Source organism: Bos mutus, chromosome 18, assembly GCF_027580195.1.
Source record: "Bos mutus isolate GX-2022 chromosome 18, NWIPB_WYAK_1.1, whole genome shotgun sequence".
Classification (NCBI taxonomy): Eukaryota; Metazoa; Chordata; class Mammalia; order Artiodactyla; family Bovidae; genus Bos; species Bos mutus.
Window position 1 is genome coordinate 61,817,832 of NC_091634.1, and position 15,830 is coordinate 61,833,661.

Below are 15,830 nucleotides of genomic sequence, written 5' to 3' on the forward strand. Positions count from 1 at the left end.
AGTATTTACCATCTGTAGATTTGTCTCTTGTTTTGTTGAAATAGGTTGATTGCTATGACCAGTGTGTTCTCTTGGAAAAGTTATGTTAGCCTTTTCACTGCTTCATTTTGTACTCCAAGGGCAAACTTTCCCATTACTCCAAGTATCTCTTGACTTCCTGCTTTTGCATTCCAGTCCCCTATGATGAAAAGGACATCTTTTTTTGGTGTTAGTTCTAGAATGTCTTGTAGGTTTTCATAGAACCGCTCAACTTCAGCTACTTCAGCATTATTGGGGCATAGACTTGGATTATTGTGTTGTTGAATGGTTTGTCATTCAAATGGAATGGAAATGAACTGAAGTCATTCTGTTGTTTTTGAGATTGCATCCAAGTACTTCATTTTGGACACTTTTGTTGACTATGAGGGCTACTCCATTTCTTCTAAGGGATTCTTGCCCACAGGAATAGATATAATGGTCATCTGAATTAAAATTTCCCATTCCTGTCCATTTTGGCTCACTAATTCCTAAAATATCAATGTTCACTCTTTCCATCTCCTACTTCACCAGTCCAAATTACCTTGATTCATGCATTACTGTGAACAAAGCTAGTGAGGGTGATGGAATTCCAGCTGAGCTATTTAAAATACTAGAAGATGATGCTGTTAAAATGTTATGCTCAATATGTCAGCAAATTTGGAAAACACAGCAGTGGCCACAGGACTGGGAAAGGTCAGTTTTAGTTCCAATCTCAAAGAAAGGCAATGCCAAAGAATGTTGCAACTACCATACAATTGTGACCATTTCACATGCTAGCAAGATGTTGCTCAAAGTTCTTCCAGCAGTACATCAGCCTTCCAAAGGCTTCAGCAGTACATCAGCCAAGAACTTCCATATGTTCAAGCTGGATTTAGAAAAGGCAGAGGAACCAGAGATCAAATTGCCAACATCCACTGGGTCATTGAAAAAAACAAGGAAATTCCAAAAATAATCTGCTTTGCTTCATTGACTACACTAAAGCCATTGACTGTGTGGATCACAACCAACTGTGGGAAATTCTTCAAGAGATGGGAATACCAGACCACCTTACCTGCCTCCTGAGAAATCTATATTCAAGCTAAGAAGCAACAGTTGGAACCAGGCATGGTACAATGGACTAGTTCAAATTTGGGAAAGGAGTATGTCAAGCAGGTATATTGTCACCCTGGTTATTTAACTTATATGCAGATTATATGCAGCTTGGATGAATCACAAGCTGGAATCAAGATTGCTGTGAGAGATACCAACAACCTCAAATATGATCGTGATACCATTCTTATGGCAGATAGTGAAGAGGAACTCTTGGTGAGGATGAAAGAAGAGAGTGAAAAAGCTGGCTTAAAACTCAACATTTAAACAACGAAGATCATGGCATCTGGTCCCATCACTTCATGGCAAATAGTTGGGGAAAAAGTGGAAATAGTGACAGATTTGATTTTCTTGGGTTCCCAAATCACTGCAGACAGTGACTGCAGCCACGAAATTAAAAGACACTTGCTCCTTGAAAGAAAAGTTATGACAAACCTAGATAGCATACTAAAGAGCAGAGACATCGCTTTGCCAACTAAGGTCCTTATAGTCAAATGATGGCTTTTTCAGTTGGACCATAAAGAACTCTGAGCATCAAAGAATTGTTGCTTTCAAATTGTTGTGCTGGAGAAGACTCTTGAGAGTTCTTTGGACAGCTAGAGATCAAATCAGTTAATCCTAAAGGAAATTAACCCTAAATATTCATTGGAAGGACTGATGCTGAAGCTGAAGTTCCAATACTTTGACCACCTGATGTGAAGAACTGACTCATTGGACAAGACCCTGATGCTGGGAAAGATCGAAGGCAGGAGGAGAAGGGGATGACAGAGTGTGAGATATTTGGATGGCATTACTGACTCAATGGGCATGAGTGTGAGTAAACTCTGGGAGATAGTGAGGAACAGGGAAGCCTGGAGTGATGCAGTTCGTGGAGTCACAAAGATTTAGTTACTGAACAACAAGAACAGGGTGTGTCATTGGTACAGAGCCGTCCTAGGGATATTGCTGGAGCCCCAGAGAACATCTTGGAATTCTTGGTGTTAGGGACTAGGGGAGATGGGCAGCCCAGAACTCTTTCCAACCGGAGAACTGGGAGGCTATTCAGTGATCCTCAGCTGTCCCTCTAGGGGAATTATTTTGAATGAAGAAAATAGCCTTACCCAAGTTCGTGTACCTTTCCCAAATCAGCCCACATTCAATGACTGATTACCCTTCAAACCAACCAGAAACATCTCTGTGGAGCTCTCTGCAGGGTTGGCGGAGGCCTCTGCTGGTGCTGCATCCTGGCCCAGTGTTTCGCTCTGCCTAATTCTACTCTTCATTTTCCCACTTAATAGATGTTATGCCCAACAGTTCCCCCTAATAAAACATCTTGCCTGCTCTTCTGCATCTCAGAGTTTGTTCCATAAGGAAACTCTCTGGTGGATTTCCTTTGGGTTTACAGTCAGTCTGAGTGCTGTGAAGTGAAACACAGCTCAAATCAGCCCAGCATCATTACAGACACATCTGAGCTGAGGGGCCAGGATTGATGTAGGACAATAGACCTTGCCTCCAAGCCTTGCTTTCTGTCTAGCCCCCTCCAGTAAGCTCTCTGAAAGAGTGGTCAGGCAAGGCGCTACCAGAAGGCTTGGCTCCCCGGGTGCTGCTAGTAGGGATGCAGATGTGTGAATTTGAGGAGAAATACAGGTTTGTGCTAAGCTGTTCAGCACCATGAATGTCCAAGGAAAATGCTTGTGAAGGAAAGGTCTGTCTGCTTCGTGTAGAGCCCTGGTGAGTGCCTTCTTCCATGGCAAGACCCCTGGACAAATGCTAGCCTTCCAGATGTCCATCATCTTGAGGTGGGCAAGTAGAAAACCTCATGTTGAGAGAACTAAAAGCGTGACACCTGAGGGACTCCAGGCATGAGTCTTATTTTTGTGGGAGAAACCTGGCTTCTCCAGTCTGTTGACCACAGAGAAATAAACTTCTTTCATCCTGTGCACTGTTCTCCCCAGTTCCCCCAGGAAAAAAAAAAAAAAAGTGATAAAGGCCCAGGAAGAAATCTTCATTCTTGCTTCATGAATTACAAAATCAAGATAAGGGCTGTGAAGTGTCTTTGTTATTTTTATGTGACACTGAAGAAGGCTGAGCGCCGAAGAATTGATGCTTTTGAACTGTGGTGTTGGAGAAGACTCTTGAGAGTACCTTGGACTGAAAGGAGATCCAACCAGTCCATTCTGAAGGGGATCAGCCCTGGGGTTTCTTTGGAAGGAATGATGCTAAAGCTGAAACTCCAGTACTTTGGCTACCTCATGCAAAGAGCTGACTCATTGGAAAAGACTCTGATGCTGGGAGGGATTGGGGGCAGGAGGAGAAGGGGACGACAGAGGATGAGATGGCTGGATGGCATCACTGACTTGATGGACATGAGTCTGAGTGAACTCTGGGAGTTGGTGATGGACAGGGAGGCCTGGCGTGCTGCGATTCATGGGGTAGCAAAGAGTCGGACACGACTGAGCGACTGAACTGAACTGAACTGATAAACCATTTTGCACTTCCCTCTGTCACCTCCCAAGCTCAGAGAAGTAACTTTCCAGAACTTTATTCCTTTAATTACAAACAGAAACATTAAAATTGCTCTTAGCAGGTCTTGATCTTTAAACAACAGTCTTTGGTTCCCCACTTATTTTGTGTCTAATAGAGCCATCAAGATGTATTACACTGGAAATGAATCTTAACTGGCTATGGCTTTCTAAGGATGTTCATCTTAATGATCTCCCAAACAAAAAGTCTGAGCTTTTATGAGACTAGAAAAGTATGCACCTGTAGTTCTGAGACCCATAGTCCTGAGAGAGTCATTTCCTAGGCAGGTTGATAGGAAATCTAGGGGTCCCCAAGGAGAGAGGGGTCTGGAATTCTCAAGGAGGAAGAAAGGACAAACTTTTCACAGTCTTTATAGACCAGGACCTGGGGACTGGAGTCGATGAAAATGAGAGGGTAACAGGGAGGAAGGCCAGGGGTCTCCAAATGGAGGAAATAGCTTGCAAGTGTCAGACATTTTTATCTCTCTTAAGCGGCAGGAGGAAACAAACTAGCAATATTTTTTCCTTCTCTATACAAATTTAAAGGGAGGTTTCTCTTAAAATACTGTGTTGCCATAATGACTCCTGGTTTCGCCTAGAGATAACCAATGCCTTTTTCTTATGGAAATGTCCGTCTTAAGCTATGCTAATGTGCTGTGCCTTTACCCCAAACTCTGTCTCCAAGTCGGTTCCACCTCTTGGCCCAGAACCTACTTGACAAACCAGTATGGATATTGTTCCCCTAATCTATGTAAATGAAACTATTTGTATGGTGGTCTGCCCTTCTTCAAGATTCAAGTTAATCATTTTATGGCCCAGGATAAACCATTTGGCGCCAAGATTATCCCAAAGTGCATCTTATGGGTGAGGGGCCTGGTGCCATTCTGAATTTTAAGACATTCCTTTCTTTCATTAACAGACTGCTAGTGACTATATAACATCCAGCTGAAGACTAGCAGGGGGGTACTCTTTCTGCCCCCTTCTGATGCCTATGTCAGAAGCTTTCTCTATATCCTTTATACTTTAATAAAACTTTATTACACAAAAGCTCTGAGCGATCAAGCCTCGTCTCTGGCCCCAGATTGAATTCTTCTCCTCCAGGGGCCAAGAATCCCGGTATATTCGTGTGTTTCAACAACAACCTTTCAGTCCTTGTTGAGATTTGAAGATTGGATTCTTACAAGCCTGGGGTCTTTGTGAAAAGCAATACCCTCCATTCTGCTGCAGGCCTTGGGAGTACAGCCACCATTTTCCTTCTGACCTGGGCCTTTGTCTTGGGGAATATGTTCATTTGCATCTTCCAGAGGAATAGTATCAATGTATACAAATTACTAGAAAAAATTTGCTTATATAATTATGGAGGCTGAGAAGTCCAAGGTCAACTGAAGACCTTAAATAGCCAATAGGATATTTCCAGCCTAAGTCTGAAGGCCTAAGAACCAGAAAAGATAATGGTATAAATTCCAGTTGGAGTCCAAGCCTGAAGGAATGTCCCAGCTAGAAGACAGTCACATAGAAAATAGCAATTCTTTCTTACTCAATCTTTCATTCTATACAGATCTTCAACAGATTGGATGAGGCCCACCCACATTGGGAAGAGTGATCTGCTTTACTTAGTTCACTGATTCAAATATTAGTCTTAACCAGAAACTTTCACAGATAAACCCAGAATAATGTTTAACCATATATCTGGGTATGCCATTCCAAGTCAAGTTTATGCATGGAATTAACCATCACAGGAAGAAAGAGCAGATAATAGGATGGATGTTTCAAAGAAACCCCCCACATCTGCAAGTACCTTGGCTGGATTGGGACTAAAGAAACAAAAGAGTTTCTTGCATGAGGAAGAGGAAAGCCTTGGGCTACAGGTGAACAGGTGTGGTGGGAGCCTCTTGGTGCTTTCAGTCTTTAGAGAACTGGAGGGCCATCCTTGCATATCACTTTCCCAGGCTTATGCCTACCTTCAGGCCCTTCAGGGCCCCCAGCTTCTCTGGCCAAATGTCCCTTGCAGCTCCTTGCCAGATGAGGATTTTCACATTGCTAGGTTTTCCCTGACAAGCCATGGCAGCTGGTGGCCTCTCCCTGAGGTCTTAAAGAAGAGTTGAAGATTAAGATTTTCACTGGAGAAGAATATGTCTAATAGAAGGCAGATGTCCATCAATTAGGAATTCTAATCAGCTCTCAATAGTTCAGACTAGATAAGATAGTAGCTTAAATAGCACAAAAGAACAAAACACCAAAGGAAAAGAAGACAGTGATTTTATTTCAGGTAATGAGAGGTGTAAGCAGCCCAGGGCTGTAAGGTGGCCCCACACCGTGGTTCAGAACTTGGTCTTCTTCTACCTCACAGTTCTGCTGAGCTCTAGGGAAGGGTCCTCGAGTTTGTGACTTCAAGATGGCAGTCACCTGTGTGGCAGGCAAAAGGAAGAGAGTGTGGGTATGTCTGAGTGGCTGGTGGTGTGGGGCAAGAGAACCTGTCACTTCAATCAGCCCTTTTGTTTGCTGTTGTTTAGTCACTCAGCCATGTCCAACTCTCTGTGATTCCATGGACTGCAGCCTGCCAGTCTCCTCTGCCTATGGGATTTCCCAGGCAAGAATGCCAGAGTGGGTTGCCATTTCCAACTCCAGGGCATCTTCCTGATCCGGGGATCAAACCTGTGTCTCCCGCAAGTCTCCTGCTTTGCAGGCAGATTCTTTACCACTGAGCCCCTGAGGAAGCCCCAGTCATCCCTTGCTCTTCTTTAAAGAACTTCCCACAAGCTCTACTTCATGACTTCAGCTTATATCTCATTGGTCATCCATAACTGTAAGGCAGCTGGACTCTCTTGGTAAAACCATGATCCTGCATATCAATATCCCAGCTCCTTGCTTGCTGGTATCCATTTTTAATTGAGCCACCTGACTTTCTCTGCCCTCTCAGCTTCTCTTTTTTCATAGCAATAGTTTTATTTTATTTTTTAAAATTTATTTTATTTTAACTTTACAATATTGTATTGGTTTTGCCATATATCAAAATGAATCCGCCACAGGTATACACGTGTTCCCCATCCTGAATCCTCCTTCCTCCTCCCTCCCCATACCATCCTTCTGGGTCGTCCCAGTGCCCCAGCCCCATGCATCCAGTATTGTGCATCGAACCTGGACTGGTGACTCGTTTCATATATGATATTATACGTGTTTCAACGCCATTCTCCCAAATCATCCCACCCTCTCCCTCTCCCACAGAGTCCAAAAGACTTTTCTATACATCAGTGTCTCTTTTGCTGTCTCGTATACAGGGTTATTGTTACCATCTTTCTAAATTCCATATATATGTGTTAGTACACTGTATTGGTGTTTTTCTTTCTGGCTTACTTCACTCTGTATAATAGGCTCCAGTTTCATCCATCTCATTAGAACTGATTCAAATGTATTCTTTTTAATGGCTGAGTAATACTCCATTGTGTATATGTACCATAGCTTTCTTATCCATTCATCTCATAGCAATAGTTTTAGTTTGATGTCAGACCCTTTGTTCTTTCCCATACTTGCTCAGAATATATCTGTGTTGTACTTATAAAGATAGAAACTTAACATAATGTTTTAAGCCAGAAAGGAATTCTGTTGGCTCAAGCAACTATATTGTGGAAGAGCAGCAGCAGAATTCTTCTTAGTAATTTCTAGAACCGTGAGCCCAGAAACCATCTAGTAACTCTCAAAGGCTCCTTCTCTTTCTCTTTCTTTTTGCTTCCCTCTCCATATTAGCTATGGCTATATTCCATCCTACTAAAATCATGTTCTTCACACATCAGAAGACAAGGGGTACATGTAGAGTAACAACAGCTCTACAACAAGAACAGAAAGAACCATTACCCACCATTTTTGGTATGAAAAATCCAGGAGAGGATCTGATTAGCCAAGCTTGGTCAGATGTCCTTCCTTTGCCCAATAATGATGGGCAGGGTATGAGGATTATGTAATGGGATCTATAACATCTCTTTCACTCCCATGGCTTGGTCAGGATTGGGAAACAGAAGTCAGGAGGGATTATGATTAAGCCAGTAGTCCCTAACCTTTTTGGCACCAGGGACTGGTTTTGTGGAGGACAGTTTTTCCACTGACTGGGGTGGGGAGGTGTCAGATGATTCAAATGCATTACATTTATTGTAAACTTTCTATTATTATTACTCTGTGATATAATGAAACAATTACACAACTCACCATAATGAAGAATCAATGGGAGCCCTGAGTTTGTTTTATCCACTAGATGGTCCCATCTCAGGGTGATGGGAGACAGTGACACCTGAAGTGTTATTCATCTCCAGTCTACTTTCTAATTTTATCTTGGTTGCTGTCACTGCAGAAAATCCTGCTTCACAAAGATGGGATGTTGGAAATGGAAACAGGCTTTTCAGTGTTTTTGTGGAAATCTCAGGATATTTTGCCTTGACTTTAATCCAGAATATATGGAGATTTGAAGTTGTTTCATACTTTTAAGGCCACCGTCATTTGCAGTTTTAAGCAGTTGATTCTCTTAGAGCATGGACAAAGTTGATTCACCTGGCTTGTTCACAAATAGGTCATGGATCCATTCCTTCCCAGTTTGGAGGTCTTTTGTGGTTGGGAAGTAATGCTCAAACACTTTTGAAAGCTGAAATAGGTGATCATGCACCAGCTTGGAGAAAGAAGGCCCGGGCTCTGTCTCTTTCAATCTCTGCTGATGTTTGAAACATGTCAAAATCTCAGTGTTGACTTGGTGCCCCCATAATTCCAGTTTAATTTTGAATGCGGCCACTTTATTTGCAACTTGAACACAGTTGTCATTTTCCCTGAAGTGACAGATTGAGTTTGTTGAGCGAGTTAAATATGTCACACAGGTAAGCAAGTTTTGTGACCCCTTCTGTGTCATTGAAGTGTGCTGCCAGTGGTGATTGTTTTTCTGAAAGAAATCTCTGGACTGGCTCTAGTAATGCAAAAACTCTGGTCAGTGATCTACCTTTAGAAAGCCGTCTCACTTCTTTGTAGAAGACAAGACCTGTGTGTTCTACGTCCATCTTCTCACAGAGCTAGGAGAACAGTAGTGAGTTAAGGGCATGTACTTTAACGTGGTTGATAATTTTGATCACATCCTACAAATTGTTGTTAAGTTCAGGCGGCATTTTTCAACTAGCCATTTCTTTGTGAACTCTGTGCAGACTCACATTCAGAAGCGACCTGTTTGATTCAAGTAATAAAACCAGAAAGCCATCCAGTCATGACAGCTGCTCCACCCATGCATACACCGACTCAAAATGACCCATTCAGTTTTCCTGATATGTAATCATTAAAAAATTTGAATAGTTTTGCAGCTGTGGTTTTGGTTGGCAACAAAAGGGCACATAGCATATCGTGCACATCCTCCTGAAGAATATATTGCACAAAACCAAGTGTTTGCCTTACTGTCAACATCAGTAGACTTGTCAACATGGATTGTACCATGGTGTCTCAACCCTCTCGAACATTTGTGCCTCAATAGCCTCTTCATCACTTCATCTAATTAAGTTGCTAGCTGAAAGAGGAACATGTACCAATTTTTGAACTGCATCCTATCCTGAAATTTCACAAGTGTCCTGAGCAACAGGAAGAATCAACCCTTCACCAACAGTAAAGGGCTTCTTAGCTTTAGCAATGTGGTTAGCCACAAGAATAATGCTCTCGGTGAGACACATTTGATGAAATGGTGGCCTTGGATAATTGCTTCTGTTCTTTGTGCTCATATTTTTTTTTCTTTCTAAAAATGCAAAGGCTTGACCTGTAATGCAGGATGCTTGGTTTCCATATGGCAAAGTAGTCTTGATGATTTCATGGCTTCGTTGGATAGCCAGTCACCACATATTATATAAAGCGGGCTTACAGAACGTGAATCACCTGTTGCAATGTACCCTTAATTTAAGTAGGACTCTTGGTATTTTCTTTTAAATGAAACTTTTTTTTGTTGTGGTTAGCAGTCTTTGAGTCTTCTGCTATCTCATCATTGGGTGTTTCCCCACACCCCCTGATTTCATAGACGCTCCCCAGTGACATTTGCTTTTCACTCATTTTGCCTAGGGTTAACCTGTGTGCTTACCAAAACTGACTGAGATAAGTGCCCAGTACCAGAAAGAGGAAGTGTCAGATGGAAGTGTCAAACAAAATAATGGGGGCCATGCACAGACTAAAATGTGTCAGATTCTGACTTAAAGACTGCTACCAGGTGCAGCTTAATTGCCACTTGCCACTCACTGATAGGGTTTTGATATAATTCTGCAAGCAATTGATTTATTATGATATTTGTGCAGTCAAACCTCTCTGCTAATGATAATCTGTATTTGCAGCCATTCCCCAGCACTAGCATCACTGCCTCAGCTCTACCTCAGATCATCAGCCATCAGATTCTCATAAGGAGCCTGCAACCTAGATCCCTTGCCTGCGCAGTAGGGTTCTCACTCCTCCTGTTGATCTGACAGCAGGTGGCACTCAGGAGGTAATGCAGGGGATAGGGAGCAGCGGGAAATACAGATGAAACTTAGCTCACTCACCTGCCACTCACCTTCCCCTGTGCAGCCTGGTTCTGAACAGATCATGGACTGGTACTGGTCCATGGCCCAGGGGTTGGGGATCTCCGGATTAAGGAATCTGAAAGAATGAGGGGATGACACAGGCATACTCATGGAAGGAATTGTGTTCGGTTAGGCAGCAAGCCCCAAGTCCTCTGTGCCATACCTTCCTGTGTCAGTCCTGTGTATGTTTCCCCATTGATTGATATTTTGGCCTTTTTGTTCTTTATTCTGTATTACAAGGGGTCTGCCTCCTGCAGGCTGCTTTCTCCAGCCTTCCAGCTTAGCTTCCAAGGTGGGCTCAGCCAATGGTATAGGTTGGATGATGGGAGAAGTAGGGTGTTTCTTCTCTATCCTGAATAGTAATCTGGCAGCAGTTAATTTTCTGTATGGCTCCAACTCTGGCAATGCGGCTTCCATGAATTGAGTTTCACAGATGTGACCTTGGTCCCTGGGCTTCACAAAGTCTGTCTCTTCCCTTAGTACTCAGCCTAGGGAAAACAGTGACTTTCTATTCTTGCTGATCTCTGGGTTTATATCATTTATACAACCACTTGGCTGAATTAAATTTCTCCTATTGTAAAAGCATAGAGGAGTTGTTTTCCTGATTGGACTTGATTTATGTACCTTCCTTCTTCACAAACCTTCCTACTCCCTCTCCAATGGACATTTGCAAATGAAACTTTTTCTAAACTGAGAAAAAAGGTTTTGTCTTCTATAAATATTTTAAACTTCATTGAGCAGCTGCAAAAGTCTACTCTGAATGGGAGAGTGGCTGTTGGTAACCCCACACCCACCAGGCAGTCACTCATTTAAGAACTTGGGGAAATGCATCCAGTTCTCAATTAGTTGTGAGTAGATGTGCCTGGAGAATCTGCATTGAGACCTTCATTACTACCTATCTCCATCTGACTGTCAGGAGAAATAGACTTTTAATGTGAGCAGAAACAAAACCAAAACATAAAGTAAACCAGCAACAACACAACCAGAGCTTAAGGCAATCACAGCACAGTGGATCAAGGGATCGTGTGACCTGCACTGTGCTACGTGACTGATCAAGAGCTGATAAAATAATCAGTTTTCCACATTAGATTGCATACCCCCAGAATGCCAATCCAGGTAAAGGTCATGCTCCTGTCAAGCTAGTTGGAGAACAGTACTGGACTGCTTTTTTCCCCAGCAGTTAGCTTTGGGGAAGTGAAATTGTATCTGTAAGTTTTTTCTTCTGGAATATAACTACATGTGGACTTATTTTCTCAACACCAGGTCACAAAACTACCTTAAATTATGTCTCTCATAGTCTTCTTTCCTCTTGTTTTAACTAAGGAAGGATTTCTGTACCAGTTAGGGTAACCAGTTTCTACTGTGATAATGTCATTCTAAATTCTTAGAGGTTTATAGCAATAAAGATGTTTCTCACTTATGGGGCATGTTCCATGTGTCTTAATTCTGGGACCTAGGCTAATGGAGCAGCAGCTCTTTGGAATAAAGCTGGTTGCTGTGGCAGAGGCAAGTGACAAACATCGCTCTGAGATTGCTTTCACATTTCAAGGTCATATAAAGTCACATTGGAGCATCCAACATCTTGCATCCATTTTTTTCTTTAAAAATTTTTTTACTGAAGTATAATTGATTTACAATGTTGTGTTAGTTCCAGGTGTACACCTTTAATTAACCCCCATATCGGTAAATGATGCTACTTTCTGTTCGGTTGCTTAAGTCAGAAATCTAAACATCATTCGTGATTTCTCTTTCTTTCATTTGCCACATTCGACCCATCTACAAGTCTCATTGGTTCAACCTTCAAAATAGCTTTAGAATCTGTCTACCTTTGCCCATAGTCACTGTATTCACCTGAATTAGTCTAGGTTTCCCCCAGAAGTGGTTCCTGGTACAAAGACTAAAGTGCAAGTCACTTTTCTGGGAGGTACTTTGTAATGTTGATGGAGAAATGGCAACTTGAGACAGGGAATAACAGGTCAAAAAAGAGGAGGTCATTACTGAGAGACAAATAATGCTACAGTTAACTAAAGCTTAATTCTGTAGGGAACCTCTGGGAAACAATGTAAAACATATGCCTTAGTATTATTGCCCTGGAGTCAGGGGTGGGATATCATCAGTTCCGGGCGGGGTGGGGGGGTGGGGGTGGGAGGGAGCAACTCCTGGGGGCTATCGATATTTTGGACTTCCAAATTGTGCTGCAAGCAGGCAGAGTGACTTCACGTGGCTTTGGAGAGAGTCTTTCAGGAGAAAGACACAGATATTGGCAATTTGAAGTCAGTTGCCTCACTAACGTGATCCAACAAGAAGGAGGGATATGAATGGGGCATCTACTATGGTCTCAGGTTCACACGTGACCCACAGAGAGTTTACCCTTATAACAACTGCTCTTCGGGATAGTTGCCAGTTAACAAATAAGCAAAACAAACGAACAAATGGTAACATAACAAGAAACTTCATGGAACAAGCTGCAGTTGGCCGGTTGGTCCTGATATTGGGTCTTGCTATAATTTCATTTCTCCACCACCACTTCTAGGTTGCCTTCACCCCCAGCCAACACTTCAGTGTGTATAGGCTTCTTTCCCGGTAATTGAGACCTTCCTGGTTAATGGATCTGTGCACCTGGGTATGATACCTTCATTAAGGCATGATTCTGAGGTTACTTATTAGCAATCATTAACAAAAAATAAGTCATCAAGAGTTGTAACCCAAGCAAACTCACTAAGATCCAGACAAACTCCTCATGGCTTCCATTATATGACATCAACTCTGTCATTCATGCTTTCTTTGCTTATAGATACACTGGTGTAAAGACACCAACATGGAAAGGCAGCAGTTATAGCCTTAATTTTAGTAGAATCAATATGGTGTGCCCTGGCAAAAGTGTGTTAAGATTTCTAGTCTAATGGATCATGCAGTTTTGGGACAGGAAGCACAAATTCCTCAAGCAGTCCATTAGGTATAACAGTAGGTGGCATTTGGGCAGTGGGGGTAGCTGTAGGGAGCTCCAGTTCTTTATGTCTCAGCACAGAAAGAGTTCAGCAAGAGGCAAAGTGATAGAAAAGAAGTGATTTATTAGACTAGGATGCTTGTGAGGCTTCCGAGCAGGCAGGCCAGAGGATGCCACACCCAAAGAACTCAATGGGCTACAGTTTTATAATCAAAGGAAAAGTGGGGAGGAGGAAAAGACCACTTTCTTCCTCATTATTGAGTAGATGCCAAGCTTCCATCATCAGCTTCTCTTTCAGGTTGGGCAGGGGAATTCTTTTTTCCCTACATGATCAAGCTGGGACTATCCTGGCACTATAGAAAAATTATTTCAGGTCTCAGTACAATGAGGGTCTCTCACTTTGAAATGTCATCTTTTCATAAATTATTGCTTTTTATGGATGCAGAGAGCATATTCTAGGGGTCATTAACGTACTGAGCTCACTTGGCAGGATGTGGGTCTCATGCCACCATTGTTTCATTGCTTGGGGGCATGTTTCATGCTTCTGTTTCATGGTTTTGTTTCTAAGCAAGCTTGCTTGGTTTTGTAGTAAAGCAAATTGCTTTCTTGAGTAATTAACTTACAGTAGTCTCCCATACTTTTTTTCTCTACTTACAATTCCTAGTGGAATTAACTATTGAATCAGCTGCTTTGTCCCTTTACTCTGTCCCTATCAGTCTGGTCTACCCAGCTGAGCAGTGCCTCTTCTGTAGTCTGTGTTTTCTGGTGGGTATTCTTAACATGTGGTGCAAAGATCCTCACACTTTGAGGCCACTCTCATAAATCCATCTGTATGCTTCCTCCTGAGACTTCTCTGCCTTCTTTCTTCCAATTTCTTAGCCCCACCCCAAATTTCTAAACAGTTAAGCTATTAGCAACAGCTGAAAGTCCTGAATATTCCTGTCTCAGGCCACTTTTTATTCCAATCCAAGTTAATAAGCTGTACTGCTTAGCTTTGCTGCTGCTGCTGCTGCTAAGTCGCTTCAGTCATGTCTGACTCTGTGCAACCCATAGACAGCAGCCCACCAGGCTCCCCCGTCCCTGGGATTCTCCAGGCAAGAACACTGGAGTGGGTTTCCATTTCCTTCTCCAATGCATGAAAGTGAAAAGTGAAAGTGAAGTTGCTCAGTCGTGTCTGACTCTTAGCGACCCCATGGACTGCAGCCTACCAGGCTCCTCCGTCCATGGGACTTTCCAGGCAAGAGTACTGGAGAGGGGTGCCATTGCCTTCTCTGCTTAGCTCTAGCCCCTGAGTTTTCTCTGCCACCGCTGAAATTGTACTACAGAATAGCAATAAATCATTTTCAGCTTGCACCAGCAAGTTGTACTATCTATTGATGAACCAAAAAATGACCACTTTTCCCTTTTTCAGCTGGATGAAATAAAATCTTTTAAGGGTCTAGGTGAGAAGGAGATTCATGAGTAAGAGAGATAGACAATCTGAGTGTCTGGGCCAAGTATTAGTTTATATGTGTTCACTGGATCTACTCAGCCTGATCTCAAATGTATCATTGCCATTATATGATGAAATTATGTTGTACTTGCCTAACCTTGTGAATTGGTGGGCTTTGCTCAGCTCAGGAGGCAAAGCTCAGATCAATGTTGGGAAGCAATTTGATGTCCTGTGATTAGGTATCCAGCCTCTATCAGAGCCTGGTAGTATGCCAGGAGCTGCCCTTCAAATGGTGGGTAATTTTCTGTTGTAGATGTGCTATGGACTGAATTGTGTCCCTTCAAAATTCATGTGTTTCAGCTCTAACTTCCAGCGTAACAGCATTTGTAGGTGGGACCCTTAAGGAGGTAAACCACCATTTTTGGTACCAGGGACTGGTTTCATGGAAGATAATTATTCCATGGACTGTTGGAGGGATGATTTCAGGATGATTCAAGCGCATTACATTTACTGTGTATTTTACTTCTATTATTATTACATTGTAATTTTATTATGAAATAATTACCCAGCTCACCATAATGCGGCATCATTGGGAGCCCTGAGCTTGTTATCCTGAACTCAGGCAGGAATGCAAGCGATTGTAAGACACTGTAAATACAGATGAAGCTTCATTTGCTGGCCTCCACTCACCTCCTGCTGTATGGCATACTTCCTAACCTTGTACCAGTCAGCGGCCTGGGAGGCGGGTGTGGGGATCCCTGAGGTAAGCAATGTTAAACGAGGTCATAAAAGTGGGTCCCCAATCCAATAAGGCTGGTGTACTTATAAGTATAACGCGATTGTACACCTCCTACCATTTTGTTGGGGCTGGGGTATCTTTTTTTGGTGGGATCCAACAAGGCTGAGTTCCAAAGAATTAATGCCTTTGAGCTGTGGTGTTAGAGAGAACTTTAACAATAGAGAAGACTCTATTGAACAGGTAAAAGTAAAGTCTGGCAAGGAGATCAAACCAATCAATCCTAAAGGAAATCAGTCCTGAATATTCATTGAAAGGACTAATGCTGAAGCTGAAACTCCAATACTTTGGCCACGTGATGCAAAGAAGTGACTCCTTGGAAAAGACCCTGATGCTGGGAAAGATTGAAGGCAGGAGGAGAAGGAGACGACAGAGGATGAGATAGTTGGATGGCATCACTGACTCGATGGACTTGAGTTTGAGCAAGCTCTGGGAGTTGGTGATGGACAGGGAAGCCTGGCGTGCTGCAGTCCATGGGGTTACAAAGTGT